Raw genomic sequence first — 16,771 nt, forward strand, 5'->3', positions numbered from 1 at the left:
TTGACTGGAGGTGCATCTAACAAAAATATAGATCTGTGTCCCAGTGGTGCTGACTGAGCAGACAGATGGCGCATAAATTAAGATGAAAGTCAAAAGCAGGTTGTTCCTCTTCATCAAATGCTTCATCTGCAGCCAAGAGAAAGATCAGGATAAAAGAGAGAGAAAAATGTAAAAACAAAACAAATACAAAACTCCATCAAGAGAATGATTTGATTAAACCTGAGGTTGGCCGTCCAACATTTGTAGTGCTTCTGCATCTGTTGCTAGATTTTCCAAAAGACAGCTCAGTTTTTCCAAGATGCTCTCACAAAACATTAAATCACTTAACCTTTCCTTTGGTTAAGAGGAGTCATGTACTTTCTGTACTGTTCACTTTTAGAAAAAAACCCCATAAAAATCTACATTCTCTATCTTCATGATAAGCGGTGGTCAGCGGAAAGCAACATAACTGGAGGCTTTGGGTGCTGGCCAAACTAGGTCTGCTCTCCTTCTACTCCTCAATGACAAATGCAGAACCCATCCAAACCTGGACCACCTCCCAGAGCCTGTCCACACACTTTCCTTCCTCGAGCAGCCGGGGGGCAGAGGATTCTGTGTGTGAGTTGGTGTGCTTGTGCGCAACCCCTCTTCCCGAATGCACACCTGCACCTGCGCTGTTAGCGTGCTCACTGTTAACCCTATCCGGCTCTCCCCGCGGGTTCCCTCCCTCTGTGGACTCGGAGCATTTGACTGGCTTGATTAGAAACAGGCGGTTCTCTCAGCTGGGTTTGCTGCTTGTCTGTGCAGATCTGTTTTATAGGTTCATTATGAGGGGGGTGACACACGGCCGCTGAATTTTACTGCCACTGGCTGTCCTTTAAGTCTGGGGATCACGGCTCTTCCTGCTGCAGAGGGGGAAGCCTTTAGATATGCCCTCTCCTTCCAAACATTCATGTTCCTGTCACACAGGGGGCATGTGATCACGTACCCAGATGTCCAGATGTCCTGTGTCCTTTCTGTCAAGGTCTTACCAAAGATCTATAGAGCGGAAAACAGTATATTGTTTACAGTATGTATAGCTTAAGCCCTACAACATATTCCTGAAGCAGATGAGCAACCTTGTGTGGAGCTTTGAATGGGAAGAATGAGTCTGGCATGTTAAGAAGAGCAGTCTGAGATTGTCTGAGATGCAATTCTGTTCATGGTTCTCCAAAATTTTTTAAGTGAACTTTGTGACACATTTTGGCTTGCGTCTTTTTCCTTGACACAGTGGTCTCTAAATTGTCAGAGTTTTTTATTCACCAGTGAATTGCAGGAACTCAAGTGAGAGCCAAATTGATGTGCATGTATGTCTACAACCCCAGGGGTTCTCCCTCTTGTCAAATTAGTTCCACAACTGCAAAATAAAAATTCCAGAGCCAACTAAAACACAGTATATGCAGCAGGATCAAGTGCGCACACACTGGATTTACTCAAGAAAATGGAGTAAAATTTCCAAGTGCAGTATCAATCTGGGACTGAGTGGAGTGAGTTTGGTGACTGCTAATAAAAGGCAGCAGAACACGGTTCAGAGTCACCTCCATCTTTATCTGATTTGCTAGGCAAACAAGACTCAAAGCATGCTTCACTTTTCTAGGATAGGATGCATTCGCACAATGTGCTGCCAACAGACTGAAAGTCCTTTGAGAGATTGTTCAGACTTCTGTACCCAAACCAAGAGAATGTTTAAATCCTGGCCTGTGTTAGCCTTCTGCACGCCAGTGAGTGACTGCATGTGAGTATATGAATCTGCCTTTTATTGGGGATTTGCTGGGAGGTAACACTACCCTCTCGAGTTTGTACCTGATGGGTACAGATGAGGCTGGGAAAGCAAAAGATGGTAATGGAAGATTAACACTACAAGCGCCCTGCTCTTGGCTGTCAGATGGGATGAGTGTTGCCAGATTGGTTCTTTTAATGCTCTAATGCTTAATGCATTTGAGTGATGCCAGCTGTGGGAAAAGTACTATTCAGTTCGCCCAATAAAATGCATTATTTGAGGCTCTTAAATATACACAATCAGTGTAAAATATAGAAATATAGAAAATATGGAAGCTTCTCAAAGCTTTTATCTGGCATTAGTTATGAACATGAGACTGAGGCACCTCACCAAACCCAAACAATAAGTCTTGGTCAGGAGTGGAACTGAGAGTGTGTGAAGCAAATACACAGCATGGATCCTGTAAAAATGCCTCTAAAATCAAATTGACATTCAAAGATAACATTTCTCCACTCCGAAGAACGGAGCAATCCAGAAGATCACTGGAGGCATATATACATATGGATCCCAGAGAAAGCTGAATAAGTCAGCAAGGGAAGGATGACCCTTGTTACACTATTCCATAACCTTACCATTAGGCCAGGACATAGGCCGGCTTAGGAGGCGAGCACCCAAATGATTATTTCTGTACTGAAAACTCGGTACAGAAAACTAGCCCTAGCTCAGGACTATACCCAGACCGAGGAATAACTTTGCAGAGACAGAAAGCATAGCAGGAAACGTAGTCTGCAAGGAGGGAGTGATGAAGTGAAAATGAGGACCAGGTCTCATCACCCGGAGGAGACGGAGGACTGAGGAGGTGCTGAAGAGGACGCATCTGTGACGGCCATGATGTATACGCTTTCTTCACCCTATTGGTGGCTTCATTGAAATTCAGGACAGTAATGACTGTTGGGGTTGAAGCGTTTTAACTTTCAATTGCTTTATGCTACAGGCCTAGGTCAGAGCATTTGTAACCACTTATTCACTAGTTTATATACTGTATTTATTTCATAAAATAATTATAAAACTTTGTAAATCTTCATGTAATAAGAGAAAGATTAGCATAATTCATTTGTTCATGCAGTTATATATTTATTTAATTTGCCAAAATTACATTGATTTGAAATACTAAACATGAATAAACAATGAAGCATAACATATTTTTATAACTGAAAGAGGAAATTATGTTGTATAAATCTCAGGGTGGTTTTATGTCAAAAAGCTGACAACTTGATTTAACTATAAACATCATAGGTATCCTCCAGGTTTCATGACAAATGTTATTATTTGGTTGAGAGTATGATGACATGTAACAGTGCACATATTCAGCTAGTCTCTGTTTGCCTTTTCCTGTATTCTGGATCTTTATTTTTCTTGATCTTGGTTAAGAAATATGCACATAATTAATCTGCTTTGGAACATTAATTGATTGAAACTGAAATCCGGCTTTATTTTCTGCAGATGATGAATAATGAGGTACACATGACCTGATGAGTGCACAGTGTACTGAAGTCTTGAACCAAAAGACAAGCATTATGGAGTCCTAGAGAGAGAGAGAGAGAGAGAGAGAGAGAGAGAGAGAGAGAGAGAGAGAGAGAGAGAGAGAGAGAGAGGGAAGAACAAGCAGTACAGAAGTCAGCGAGGAAGCAGACGTCTCCAGCTTACTGAGGTGCACAGATGAGCCGGTCCCTACCACCGCCATGTTGCCTACCTTAGCCCTGGCTGCTTGGGTCTGCATGGCGCAGTGATTTTGCCAGCCTTCCACTGCTGCCTTTCATGTGCTTCCAAAGTCAACTAATTGATTAAAGCCCTCCGGCTTCTCTCTGTGTCAGCAAGGGGGACAGCCATGAAAGTCTTTTGAGAGGAATAGCTGATAAGAACCGCACCAGAACGCCACAACCAGGCCCGATAACTTATCAGACACGACAGCATAATTGTAATCATGCAAAGTAAAAGGTTTGCTGGGGTGTAGTCCAACCACCAAAAAGGAACATATTATGTGGTGACATGCTAACATTCAACTGGCAATCCACTACGTTCAACTGGCAATCCAGTGTGTGAAGGGTTTGAAGTGCAGGCCCTGTCAGCGTGGGGTCTGCATGAGTAATGCGCTCTGGGGGTTACGACATCCTGGGGCTTAGGTGCCACATTGCCTCTCTCAGATCTACTAGCAACATGGGACTAGCATGAAAACGGACCATGAATGTATCATTTTAATGGCATTAAATATCACATTTGAAGCAATAGATTTTAACAGTGGTGTGAGAACATCCTTGAAACAGTGCAGGCTAATTACACTTAAATTTAATACTGTATTATTGGACAGAAATGTATAGACTATATCTGTCAATAAATACATGTATAAATATTCTAAACTCAAGTTCATAGCTTAAAAGGCTGACACCGCAGACTGAGAAAAAGCTTCTATGAGCATTTCCTGAAGGGCACATTATGGTAATTTAGATGGTGGTGGCATACACTTTGACAACCCTAATTCCAAAATGGTCAGCATGACTGGAGGCAGACGCATGATTTATTATAAACCACTGCATCCATTTATGGTTGAAGCCCATGCAAAATATAAAAAGCACATGGGTGCGAAATAGGGGTTTTACAGGGCTATAAAACCATGGAGGGCTATTGTTACATGATGATGAATGTATACTTCCTGGTGATACATCTCAGCCCTCAGTATGCTCTACTGAAAACCACAGCATGTTTGTACTTGTTCAAACGCGAGGACACAGTGAGTCTGCGAGGTTATTTATGAGGACAAACTTTAATTTAGTATCTGTAGCCGGCTATTCTTGGTTCCCCAAGAGCTTATACATTTATTATATTTTGTTGACCAATCAACAGCATGGGATAGCAAGAAACGAAGAAACAAAGAAGCAGAAAACAGAAAACAACTCTAACCCAGCTCTACAGGACATCCGTACCAACCATATACCAGTGACGTTAAAAACTGCACAAGCTGAGACAGCTGGTCACGAGAGATATCAAAGCATCTGATGGTTGAGTGTGTATATGTGTGTGTATCTATGTGTGTGTGTGATGTTTAATGTTTAAGTGACACAGGCTGATTGTGAGTGACGCATCCGGCCTCGTCCGATTCCTCAGATCTCCAACGGGCAGACGGGGCTTTCTGCCTTTGCTCCAGCTGAGCTCTGATTGGAACCATGGAGGGGGGGAGAACTTTAATTGTGCACTTTTCAAGCACTTTCATGTGCCGGCCGCAGTGAGAGCAGGTACGGCTCTAATCCAATAATGGGCAAGGGGAGCAGGGAGCCAGGCGTCCCGGGCCAGGGCTAAGCAGGGCTGAGCGGGGCTGAGCGGGGCAGAGCGGGGCTGAGCGGGGCTGAGCGGGGCTGAGCGGGGCAGAGCAGGGCTGTGGCCCCACACGCCTTGGATGAATCCAGTTATGGGCAGCTGTGTCTTTCCTCCTCATCTGGCTCTCTGAGTCTGCACTCCACCTCTCACAGTATTAGTGCCTGCCAGTGCCTGTCAGCACTGCACTCCCAAACAGGGGAACACATGTAAGATCTGAAACAACAATTCACTATAGCCATAAAACAGCAATGGCTGAGATGGAATATACCCCACTGTTGTTACTGAAGTAAAACGTCATCAATAATTCTTATGTACGTTAAGTTGAAATATTACACGGAGGGAGATCAGATCAACATGAGGGCATGGCGTTTCTGAGCTTATGTTTATGACATCCCTGTAATTGCGTCTAAGCATAAGCGGACCAGAAATCAGACCAAAGTCCGCTTCAGACTCTTTAAAGAGGCCCAAGACTCCACTCAAAAAGCATGTGGAGTGATCACATGGATTTAAGCAAACCTGATTGAGTCGTTTCATTCTAAGCCGCCGTGGGGGTTTTATTGAGACAGAGGGCCTCCCTGCCTCCCTGAGCCAGGGGACGAGGACGCTGGGGTCGCAGCAGCGGGGAACTGATTGAGTCCATTTCTGGGGTAGTGCTGGAATGCAGCATGGGGTGATTAGCATGACCCGGGGACAGGGGTGAGTGCCAAGTGCGCGCCACCCCTCCAAAATCCCACGAGTGTGTGTGTGTGTGTGTGTGTGTGTGTGTGTGTGTGTGTGTGTGTGTGTGTGTGTGTGTGTGTGTGTGTGTGTGTGTGTGTGAAACTTGAAGATGTAGGCTCCACGGAGTCATAAAGGCCCTTATCAGAGCTTGATCTTCAGCTCAACTGACCCACTGTCTGGAGTCTCAGGGCCCAGTAAATGTGGAGGTGAAGGCCCGTCTGTCAGCCCGCCGCGTCCTTCATGCGTCCCACTCCCTCTGCTTTCCTAAATAAGGGCATGTTGAGTCTATTCTACTGAGGAATATTCATGTGTGTAAAACAGGGGACCAAGCAAACTATTCTTAGCTGGAGATTTGATCTGATAAGAGGAAAGCATAACCAGAATTCCTCAATAAATTGTTTTCCAAGTGAAGAGGTGGTTTACAGAGTGCCGGGTCCCCACAGGAAGGCCACAGGAAGCCCAATAGGTCAGTGGCTCCTTACAGGCTCAGAGCATGAGAGGATCTCTCGCCGCATCTCGCCCTGCCTTCGTCACTCTGGTGCTCCTACACACTCTCTTGGTCTTCCTCGCGGGCGCTGTGGCGTGGAGATGTGGTCAGCGATCGCAGAAGAAAGAAGACCCCTATAATGTGTGTCTGTGTCGCCACGGGAGCCATGATCCATCAATCTCCCAGCATTCCTACCTCAGCTCCGTCAGTCCGGCAGCTCTTTGATGGGTGATGGATGAGAGGCCGAGCAGCAGCCAATGGGCCGCATTCCTCCAGCGACGCCTCCAGCCGCCATAGCAACACCGGAGCTTTCTCACACCAATAAGGCAGTCTCACCTTTCTTGGGCAGCTAACCACCTTGGCAGCATCGCAAATGCAGTTGCGATCAGATTCGCAAATAAAGCTTAAACATATGAGCAAAACAAAAGTATTTACCAGGACGTGGCAGTTTGTGTTTCGTCTTTGGTTTAAATAGCATGAGACTAGCCTGGATGCAGATGTTATGAAGTAGATGTAGGTGCTTTACGTTAATCAGTGCAGGCTGTGTTTTAGTTTAATGCTAGCCCATAAGTGTCAGTGTATCCTGTAGCCTCTTTGTGGACTGTGGTCTACTGAGCAAACCCACAGTACTGACCTCATTATGATTGAATAATTATGCCATGACTCCATTCTGGAAAAGGCCTAATTTCTATTCTCAGTTGTTTTAAAGCTTAATGAGAAAAATGTTTTAAATGTTTGTGTAAATGAAAAGCAGTATGTATTGTCAGAGATGATTATGGGTTCTTGGTCAGTTTTACCTCTCACAGAGCTTTCAGAAGGCCTGAGTGAGCTACAGAGAGACAGGCTTTCCTAGAAATGTTGTTGAACCATCACAATTTCATGAGGGTTAGCATTCAGGGGCTCTACTGGTCACTACATTAATTACACTTTTGGCAGCTGTTGCAGCTTTAATTTATTTAAGCTTGGTGCCCAGTGGACAGAAAGAGAAACATGTTCTGGAGATTTCACAGCTTTCAACATCCATGGAGCCAGTGAACTGTGCCATATTTCATACTGTGAATACAGGTTGTAGTACACTGTGTTCTGTGTGCAGGTCCTCTGACAGTATGATTTGCAAGGGCAGAGAGGCCTGGTAAACGCTGGTCAAATAGCTCTCGTAATTGGCTTTCAAATGGCGTCCAGAAGACTACTGTTGATCTTTGGCTCTGCCGCCAGATTCCTCTTGCATGAGATTCATTTGAGTAATCAGTGGTAGGGGAGTTTGTCATTTTTCAGACAATTGATGTCAGGCTAAGTAATGCTACACATAAACCCTTTTGCCAGAGGAAATCTGCTCCTTAGCATCAGTAGAGATTATGCTACAACAGTGCCTTTGAGAGATCCGGCCCGTCCTGTAGACCTTGAAGTTCTCATTTTTATTCAGACTTAATGAGTGAGAACATGGTTTTTAAATGTTTTCTACTGAATCGGCAGGTGTGTATTCATGTATTCATCTACAGCTTCATAAATCCATAATAAAGCCTTCATAAAGCTTACTGTTCCATTCTATCCTCACTACCCCCAAAACGAACCATGCTACGAATATACTTATATTAACATATTATTACCTATTCATCTTCATAACCAACAAGGCAGTGGCAGACAGTTCTTCCTTTCAGGCTCAGACAAGTACAGCCCTTGGTGATAGACCAGGAGAATCGCCATGGACACTGTGCCAAATCTGAAATGAAGTGAAAACATCTTTGTGAGGGAGGTGAGAGAAGCACCAGTGTGTCCTACTCTAAGGTGACGGGACCTGGATGGAGGCTTGGGCCATGTCCCCCCATGGAGGAGCTGTCTGGAGCAGCAACACATGAATGGAGAGCAGAGGTGGGAACAGGCCTGACTAGTTGAGAGAAGAGTGCATTACAGATGGCGCTTTCAGAGACAACGAGCCGTGAACGTCAGCCAAAACAAGCCCATGCTGTGGTGCACTCTCACTCGAACCCTAGTTTGTCGAGAGAGCGTGATCATTTTTTTCATCTCTTCACTGTTTTCTTTGGGGCTCCCTCTGCTTCCTGCAGTTGAGTACTCTAAGATTCCCCACAGCTATTAGTTATTTCATTTAAAAAATGGATCATGAGTGGTGGTCCTGTTACTCAAATGTACTGGTGGAAAGCAACTACTATTTCATGTCATTCAAAGCAAACCTATTTGCTGGCACTGGTTAGCTTTTAATTATGGCTTTCAGTTTTAATTTGGCTTTTAATTGTTAAATTTTTAGCTCAATATATGAGCTCATGGTGTAAATCAATAGTGAAGAATTTATAGGAGTTTAATGTAAGTTACATAAATCTCTGTTGAGATTTACAGTCTTTGTGCCAAAGTTCACAACATAGGAAAACAGACCCCAAGCAATGTCATGTTATTATGCCAAGTTTAAAGGCCAATTCCTCTGTATGTGTCCTTTAATTACTGTAAGCAAAACTCATTGACTAAGACAAATGTTTATTCTCCAATTTATTTCAAAATTAATGCGTCGACACTCAACAATTCATCGGAAAATTGCCATAGCACCTATCCTGTTTGATCAACTTTCAAAGCAAAACATAATAATAATGATATGGGGACATGGAGTCATCAAGAACCTTCCAGAAGATCAAAGCTGTGGCAATCATCTGCTCCAGCTCTTAAACATCTTTGGATAGTGTGTGCAGGTGTGTGCATGAGTGTTCGATATTGGGTACTGCATGTGTAATTGTGAGTGTGAATGATATTTCCGGGTGTGTTTGTAATAGTTGGCATGAGTGTTCAATATTTGGATTTGTGTGTGTAAGTGTGATTGTTTGATATTCGGTGTTGGTGTGTGTAATTGCGAATGTTCAATATATAGGGCAGAATGTATGCGTGTGTATATGTGTGTGTGCGTGTGTGAGTGTGTTTGAGCATGAGGGTTTAATATTTGCCCCCTCACATGGAATGTGTGATGCTTAATGAGGTGCCTGTTGAGGGGGCTTGTGGGAAGGAGGTGTTCGTTTCTTAGGGCCTTTGCTCTCTCAGCACAGCCTGGGTTCAGGTCAAACATGGAGGCGGCATGGCAGCCACTGGCAGGGGTTGCTGGGAGAGAGCCTTTCTTCCAGCCCTGTGGAATGCTGGGAAGGGCTCCGCCCCTCCCCTGATCTTCCTTCAGCACCAGAGAGCTAGCTGTGCTGCCCATCCCAGTGCTCTGGACTTGGTGGAGCAAAATCTATAAATCAACATGTTGGGACTAAGCCTAAAATTTTTGGATAAAAGCTGCGGTTCTTAACTGATTAGGTTTATGAGTTCAGGCTACATATCAGATATCAGCAGTCACATGCTAAATAAGTATGTGGTTTCCATACTTTCCAAGTGTTCCATACTTTTCCAAGTTCCATGTGTGCCCTTAAGTACAGAATCTGTTAGGGGGAAAAAACAACAACATTGCTACTAAGAGGACATAATGCAGAAAACTCTAATATGAACCAGTTCATACATAAAAATAATTTTTTATGGAAAACATCTGAAGTTGCCATATTTACATCACTGACTTGAAGTTCAATCTGTTTTTTATGAAACAGTAAGTATTTGTTTAAGTACAGAAGTGTTGGGTGTATCTGCAGGGCGCTGTGGTTTGGTTCATTGGAGTTACAGTGAGAGCTGATCAGTGGCAGTAAAGGCTGGCCTGATGATCAGCACGTAGTCTTTGTGGGCTATGACTGCCAGTGCCAAGCTCCCTGAAGATGGCTCAGAGGTAGGCCCTATCTCCATATGTCACATTGATATAAACTTGTTGAAACAATGTAAATGTATATGGCACTGTTTAAGCAAACAGTAACCTTCGTGTTCAGCCAACGTCCACATTTAAACTAACAAAAGCCAAATAACCAGTGTATATGTGTGTGCATGTGTGTGTCGTAGTGTGATTGTATGTGTGTGTATAATTACACAGATATGCTACTTTGACTTTGACAGCTGTAGTAATAACAAGAAATATTTCCAGCTCACAGTTGTGTTACCCAGGAGATCCCGGACAGCCGCTTATTTGCGGCGGGTTTTAGGAGAACAGAAAAGAAACAAGAGGGCCTGATCCAGCACCCGGCCTGCCTGCTGCCGTCAGACAAAGGTGTTTCCGCCCCTGGGCAGACATGAGACACTGCGCGGAGAACCAAGAGGGGGAGAACACGCTGAAAAGAGCTGCCACCGTGTCTCTGCGCACGCACGAGGGGCGGGGTGGGTGGCCTCGCGAGCCCACCGCCTTCCACAACACAGAGACGCTACAAAATGCACCGTGAATAGACTGAAAAGCGATCCACGGCGGGAGGAAACGGGCTGCGTGGCATGGCCATGGCCTGAATAGCCGGGGAAGAGAATCGGCAAGTCGAAAGAAGGAAGTACTGTTCGCTGCCATTGTGAGGCCGACAATGGCAGACAGTAAACTCTGGGTGATGGCGCATAAAGAGAACACCGGGTTGGAGATAGAGTTTTCTGCGAACAAGTTCATTGTCCCCTCCCCTCCAGAACCGCCATCTTCTGGCGGTGCGCCAGGCTGTGTCGAGTAACAGGTTGTTTGTGGAGAGATCCTTGGTGATGCACACAGGAGAGGAGGCAGATAGACCAAGAGATATAGTGCTATTCATGTGCCCTTTTCTTGTTTTTGTTTGATTGTGATTGCTTGCTTGGGTGTGGCAGGCTTAAACTATTCCTTTCTCCACAATAACCCTGTCAGGCAGCTATGTTGCCTCAATAGGCCTGGCTGCAACTGAGCATTCAGCACACTGGATACTATCCTACAACACCCAGAAACCCAAAGAGCACGGGCTTAAGCTCCTCTCTCGCTCTCCCGCTCTCACACTCTCGCTGTTGCCGAAGCAGAGGATCGTATCCGGGGCCTTGTTGTTGATCTGAGCAGTGGTAATGTGTGCAGCACATGCGTGCAGGTTCGTTCCATGGCACCTTATAAGTCAGGCCTGTGCACCGGGACTGTGCTAAAACGCTGCCAGAAAGGAAATCAGTTTAAGGCGGAGTTCTTCACTCAACATTCATCCAAATCTCCCCTGACAGAATAGCACCTGATCAATGGATTTGCTGTATAAGTGCAAAGCTGGGTTTGACAGGCAGATAGACATGTTTGTGACTCATCTCTGAAGTCCATCTGTGAATGCTGATGAGTGATGAATCCTTGTCACAGGGAGCAAAGATCTCCTGAGTCCAGAGCCTCCTCACAGCTGCACTGTGGCTTGGTGAAGACTCCAGCACTGGAGCTCACATCTATGGAGCAGTTCCTGAAACTCTGAAAGCGCTCTCATCCCAGCAACTCCCCAACTCCCCTACTAAACATCTTTCTTCTTCTATATCTCCTTCTTCTTCTTCCTCTTCTCCTTCTTCTTCTACCTCTTCTTCCATTCTCTCTTCCTCTCTCTCAGCATTCTCAACGTTGCCAAGACTTTGAGCTCATAAAGGATTTAAGCTTATGAAGAATTGCCTTGTTAGGTTTACGCATTCTAACATGACAACCCATTTTCCATACCATTTATCTTCATTTGCATTACATATTCTCACTTTTGAAGTTTTTTATAATATTTATGTAAGAGCTCTAAGATTTCAAACAGTAGGAAAACAAAATAAAATGGGTACACAAATATAATTTATTAGTCATCCTTCATAAATATTCCATTCTTGGGCAGTTGTTCATAGACCAATATCAGTGCTAACTCAGCAGTGACAACCCAGCAGTGACAGTATATAATTAATCTCCCACACTTGGAGTATTCTGCATCTTTTGTTACCTGGGTAACAAAACATCAACAACAAAGAGTTCAGCTTGAGCTTCTTATAGCCTTTAGCCAGGGATTCAGTTCAGAATAAGACTATTCAGTTTTAAGGAAATAGAAGATGTGGCTAGTTAAACTCGATATACCAAATATATTTGGGCCAGGATCAGGTGGAGGTATTTCCCTTAGGGTGAAACAAACAGCAGAAAACAACACCTCTGCAGGAGGCGATCAAACTGTGGGGAGTAGAGTCAGCTCAGCCCTGATCCGCACAGACAGAACAAAAAACTAAACAAACAATACATGTTACAAATGAGCTGGCTGAGTTCAGTAGCTCCAAGGAGGCTTAGGAATAGGCAATATACGTCCATATAAATTTGAATGGAATAAATCAAACCTCCCTCCCAGAGGCTAATGAAATAATTGCCATAAATCACTTTGCGTCATTATTTTTGAAAGATATAAATTCTGCTTTGGCAGTGGGCTTAAAATCTGTCAGGTCAGACAGACATATTTGTGCTATTGAAATAGACTGGGGGGGGGGCACACACAACCTCTGTCATTTCAGACTGCTCTCATTCTATACTGAATGTCCTTTTTCCAGCACTGACTTAGTCTACATGAGGTGCATGAAAGGTTATCCCTCTGGGCTTTGCCAGCCGTCAACACAAAGCCCAGCCTATACTTTCAAAATATGTCATGAAGCGGAAGGACCCACCCAGGGTTTACCTGCACCCCATTCAATGTGAAAGAACGAGAGGCTGCAAAGGATATCGTTACAATTAAATCGGAAACAAGGTAGAACAAATCCTCGCAACCTGCTATTAGAATATGGTTGCGTTATTGTGTTGGTGGTCAGGAGATTACATCTTTAAAATGCTCCTTGAGGATGTTGAAGGCGCCTCTGGCTGTATTTGCTAGCCATAAACATTAAAGGATTTAAGTGTTTTAAACATTACCCAGGCCCTTTCTGAAAAAATGCTAGGAGAATGAAATGAAGCCAAACAGCACAGCCTCTCTTCCCCCTTACATTAGCATGCTATAAGTCAGAGCTGAGGAGTATGTGCTGAGTTAATTGCCTATGACTCGCCACTCTTCCTCTCCAGCGAGCTGGCCTGATTGCAGTAGATATGCAAGCGTGTTGGGGAAAGTCTGGCTAGCACAATGACTAGCAGAGGCCCCAGGTAGTATTATTCATAAGCCTGGCCTTCTAAAGCATGTCCTCACCCTGGCCCTCTAATGCAGCCTTCAGCTCTGGGGAGAGCACAGGCACAAATTACAGGGCCTTTATCACTTCAAACTTTAACCTGGGGGAGCAAGTTGGCGACAAAAAAAAGACTTACAGTAATGCGGCGTGAGCCAAGTGAGAAGGACAGCCAGAGATCCATGGAAATAAAAGGATCAAAACTTGACAACACTGCAAGGAATACTTTTCTGTTTTTTTTCTCCTTTTAACAGCCATAAATGGAACCTGTAACTGATTACGTTCATGAACTGAAACACATGGTACTGTATGGTACTCTGTATTTACAAAGTGTGGAGAAATAAGTAAGCAATTAAGCAAGGAACAATTCATATGCTTCGAAGCCTTTGTTTTTGCAATGCATATTAAATAGTAATACAAATGTAAATGTAGAAATGTGAATTTGGGAGCAGGCCAATGAGGGAACGTATAGTTAGTTGTTGGGTGGATCTGTTTGGTGATGGAGGCACTGCAGACTGTGTTTGGAAATGAGCAGGGGGCATCAGTGATGAAGCCCCACCTCCTGGGTCTGGTACTAGATATGAGCAGGGGGCATCAGTGATGAAGCCCCGCCTCCTGGGTTTGGTACTAGATATGAGCAGGGGGCATCAGTGATGAAGCCCCGCCTCCTGGGTCTGGTACTAGATATGAGCAGGGGGCATCAGTGATGAAGCCCCGCCTCCTGGGTCTGGTACTAGATATGAGCAGGGGGCATCAGTGATGAAGCCCCGCCTCCTGGGTCTGGTACTAGATATGAGCAGGGGGCATCAGTGATGAAGCCCCGCCTCCTGGGTTTGGTACTAGATATGAGCAGGGGGCATCAGTGATGAAGCCCTGCCTCCTGGGTCTGGTACTAGATATGAGCAGGGGGCATCAGTGATGGAGTCTCGCCTCCTGGGTCTGGTACTAGATATGAGCAGGGGGCATCAGTGATGAAGCCCCGCCTCCTGGGTTTGGTACTAGATATGAGCAGGGGGCATCAGTGATGAAGCCCCGCCTCCTGGGTCTGGTACTAGATATGAGCAGGGGGCATCAGTGATGAAGCCCCGCCTCCTGGGTCTGGTACTAGATATGAGCAGGGGGCATCAGTGATGGAGCCCCGCCTCCTGGGTTTGGTACTAGATATGAGCAGGGGGCATCAGTGATGAAGCCCCGCCTCCTGGGTCTGGTACTAGATATGAGCAGGGGGCATCAGTGATGGAGCCTCGCCTCCTGGGTTTGGTACTAGATATGAGCAGGGGGCATCAGTGATGGAGCCTCGCCTCCTGGGTCTGGTACTAGATATGAGCAGGGGGCATCAGTGATGAAGCCCCGCCTCCTGGGTCTGGTACTAGATATGAGCAGGGGGCATCAGTGATGGAGCCCCGCCTCCTGGGTTTGGTACTAGATATGAGCAGGGGGCATCAGTGATGAAGCCCCGCCTCCTGGGTCTGGTACTAGATATGAGCAGGGGGCATCAGTGATGGAGCCCCGCCTCCTGGGTTTGGTACTAGATATGAGCAGGGGGCATCAGTGATGGAGCCTCGCCTCCTGGGTCTGGTACTAGATATGAGCAGATTCCATTATACAACATTGAGAAAGCAAACAAAATATGTTTATTTTCTTTCAAGCATTTGAGGGTATCATTCAAGCTATCAAGGGTTTGATTCAAGTGACTGAGGGTATGATTCAGGTGGCTGAGGGTATGATTCAAGTGACTGAGGGAATGATTCAGGTGGCTGAGGGTATGATTCAAGTGATTGAGGGTATGATTCAAGTGATTGAGGGTATGATTCAAGTGATTGAGGGTATGATTCAAGTGATTGAGGGTATGATTCAAGTGATTGAGGGTATGATTCAAGCGTTTGAGAATATGCTATAGATCTATGGCAGCCATCTCCCCATATGAGAATAGCTGTTCTGCTCAGCTGTCAGATCAGGCACACAGACCATGAGCCAAACCTCAAAGATTCAAATTCAACAGTGTGTTTTTTTTAGACTCCCGGGCTGTCTCTAGCCCACACATGTATGCGCTCTACAAATCATATTCAAGCAGCGAGCCCTCTGCCCGGCATCTTCAGGGCGTGAGGGAAGAAAATGAGTAAACAGGAAGGCCGTCGGGTGACTGGGACAAACTCGATCTCGAGCATGAAGGCACAAAGCACGAGCGGGCCGTATGCACTAGGCGGGGCTCCACATGTGTGTGATGTTTACACAGTCTTCTGTATACAAGGGGTGACATCTCACAGGAATCCAACAGGCTCATTTGTCAGGGAAGAAGGGTAGCCGAAGGCAAAGGGAAATATGTCTAAGCAGACACGATCAACAGAGCCAGCATTTCTGGAAGCTATAGAGAAACATATTGTGCTATGTTAGTGGAGGATCGCGTGCTGCATTGATGATGCTAAGTGTCTCATGTGTCTGTCTCTTACACCACGGTTCCACGGTTAGGACTCTTTTTGGGAATGTTGCTGTCTAAGAGAAGAACTGGCTTGAGATGTTCTATCCCGCCACAGCCAGCGCTGCTCTGTGTGCGGCTTCAGACCCGCTGGACTTTTGCTCATTTGGCATTCGCATCCCGATCCTGGAACATGTGACTCCACCTCTGAAAGGTCCTGCGTGTGGAGCTGCTGTGTACTGAGCCGAAACTGCAGGGAGTGTTCGCAAACACAGGGCTTCGTTATCTACCTCCCCAAACATGAAGAGATTGTTTGCTTTTTTGGTTCATTTTCATATGACTGGTCATTTTTGTGCGGAGATTATTATTATTTTGTGCCAAATATTTAGTGTTCTCGTTATTTGAGCATGTGTATAAACAAATGCGTCATAAGTAATCCATCGTGTATGCACTAACACAGAGACATTTTCCCACACAGGGGCCAGGGTTGGCAGTGCGGCCAGGAGCCTCCGTCTCACTTAAAGCAGCCAGACGGGCATGAAGCAGACCCCCGCTACCCTCGGTAACCGTGCCACAGACCAGCACAGCTCATTTACACATCTATTCATAAATGGTGTGTCGGCCAACTCCGAAACCCCAGCAGTGACTCTTCCAAAGTTTAATATGCGCTGCATGTTCAGCTGACCAAAAGGTTAACGTCCGTTACGTAATCACAGTATTAGTCTCACTTACAAAACTGTATCCAAAAATAGAGCACTAGTTGATGTGTCGATTGCTGAATCAGTGTTGCCTATATTGACTTAACAACGGAGGCTTTAAAAAAAGGGCTAATCTTAAAAAGAATAAGGGAAGAGGGAGTTGTACAGAGGGGACATGTGAAAGCACTTTGATTGCGATCTAATTCCAGCGCAGTCCGTTCCACGTTCACTGGGGACGTATGACATAACCAGCCGACGGGAGACCAATGTGAACACTCAGGGCTGACACCAAGGCGCCTTGCGCGGTGAGCTCCGTCATCCCACGAGTCCCGTCACAAAACACGACTTATTAACAGCCGATGAAA

Source organism: Brachyhypopomus gauderio, chromosome 3 (assembly GCF_052324685.1).
Source record: "Brachyhypopomus gauderio isolate BG-103 chromosome 3, BGAUD_0.2, whole genome shotgun sequence".
In the NCBI taxonomy this organism is placed as follows: domain Eukaryota; kingdom Metazoa; phylum Chordata; class Actinopteri; order Gymnotiformes; family Hypopomidae; genus Brachyhypopomus; species Brachyhypopomus gauderio.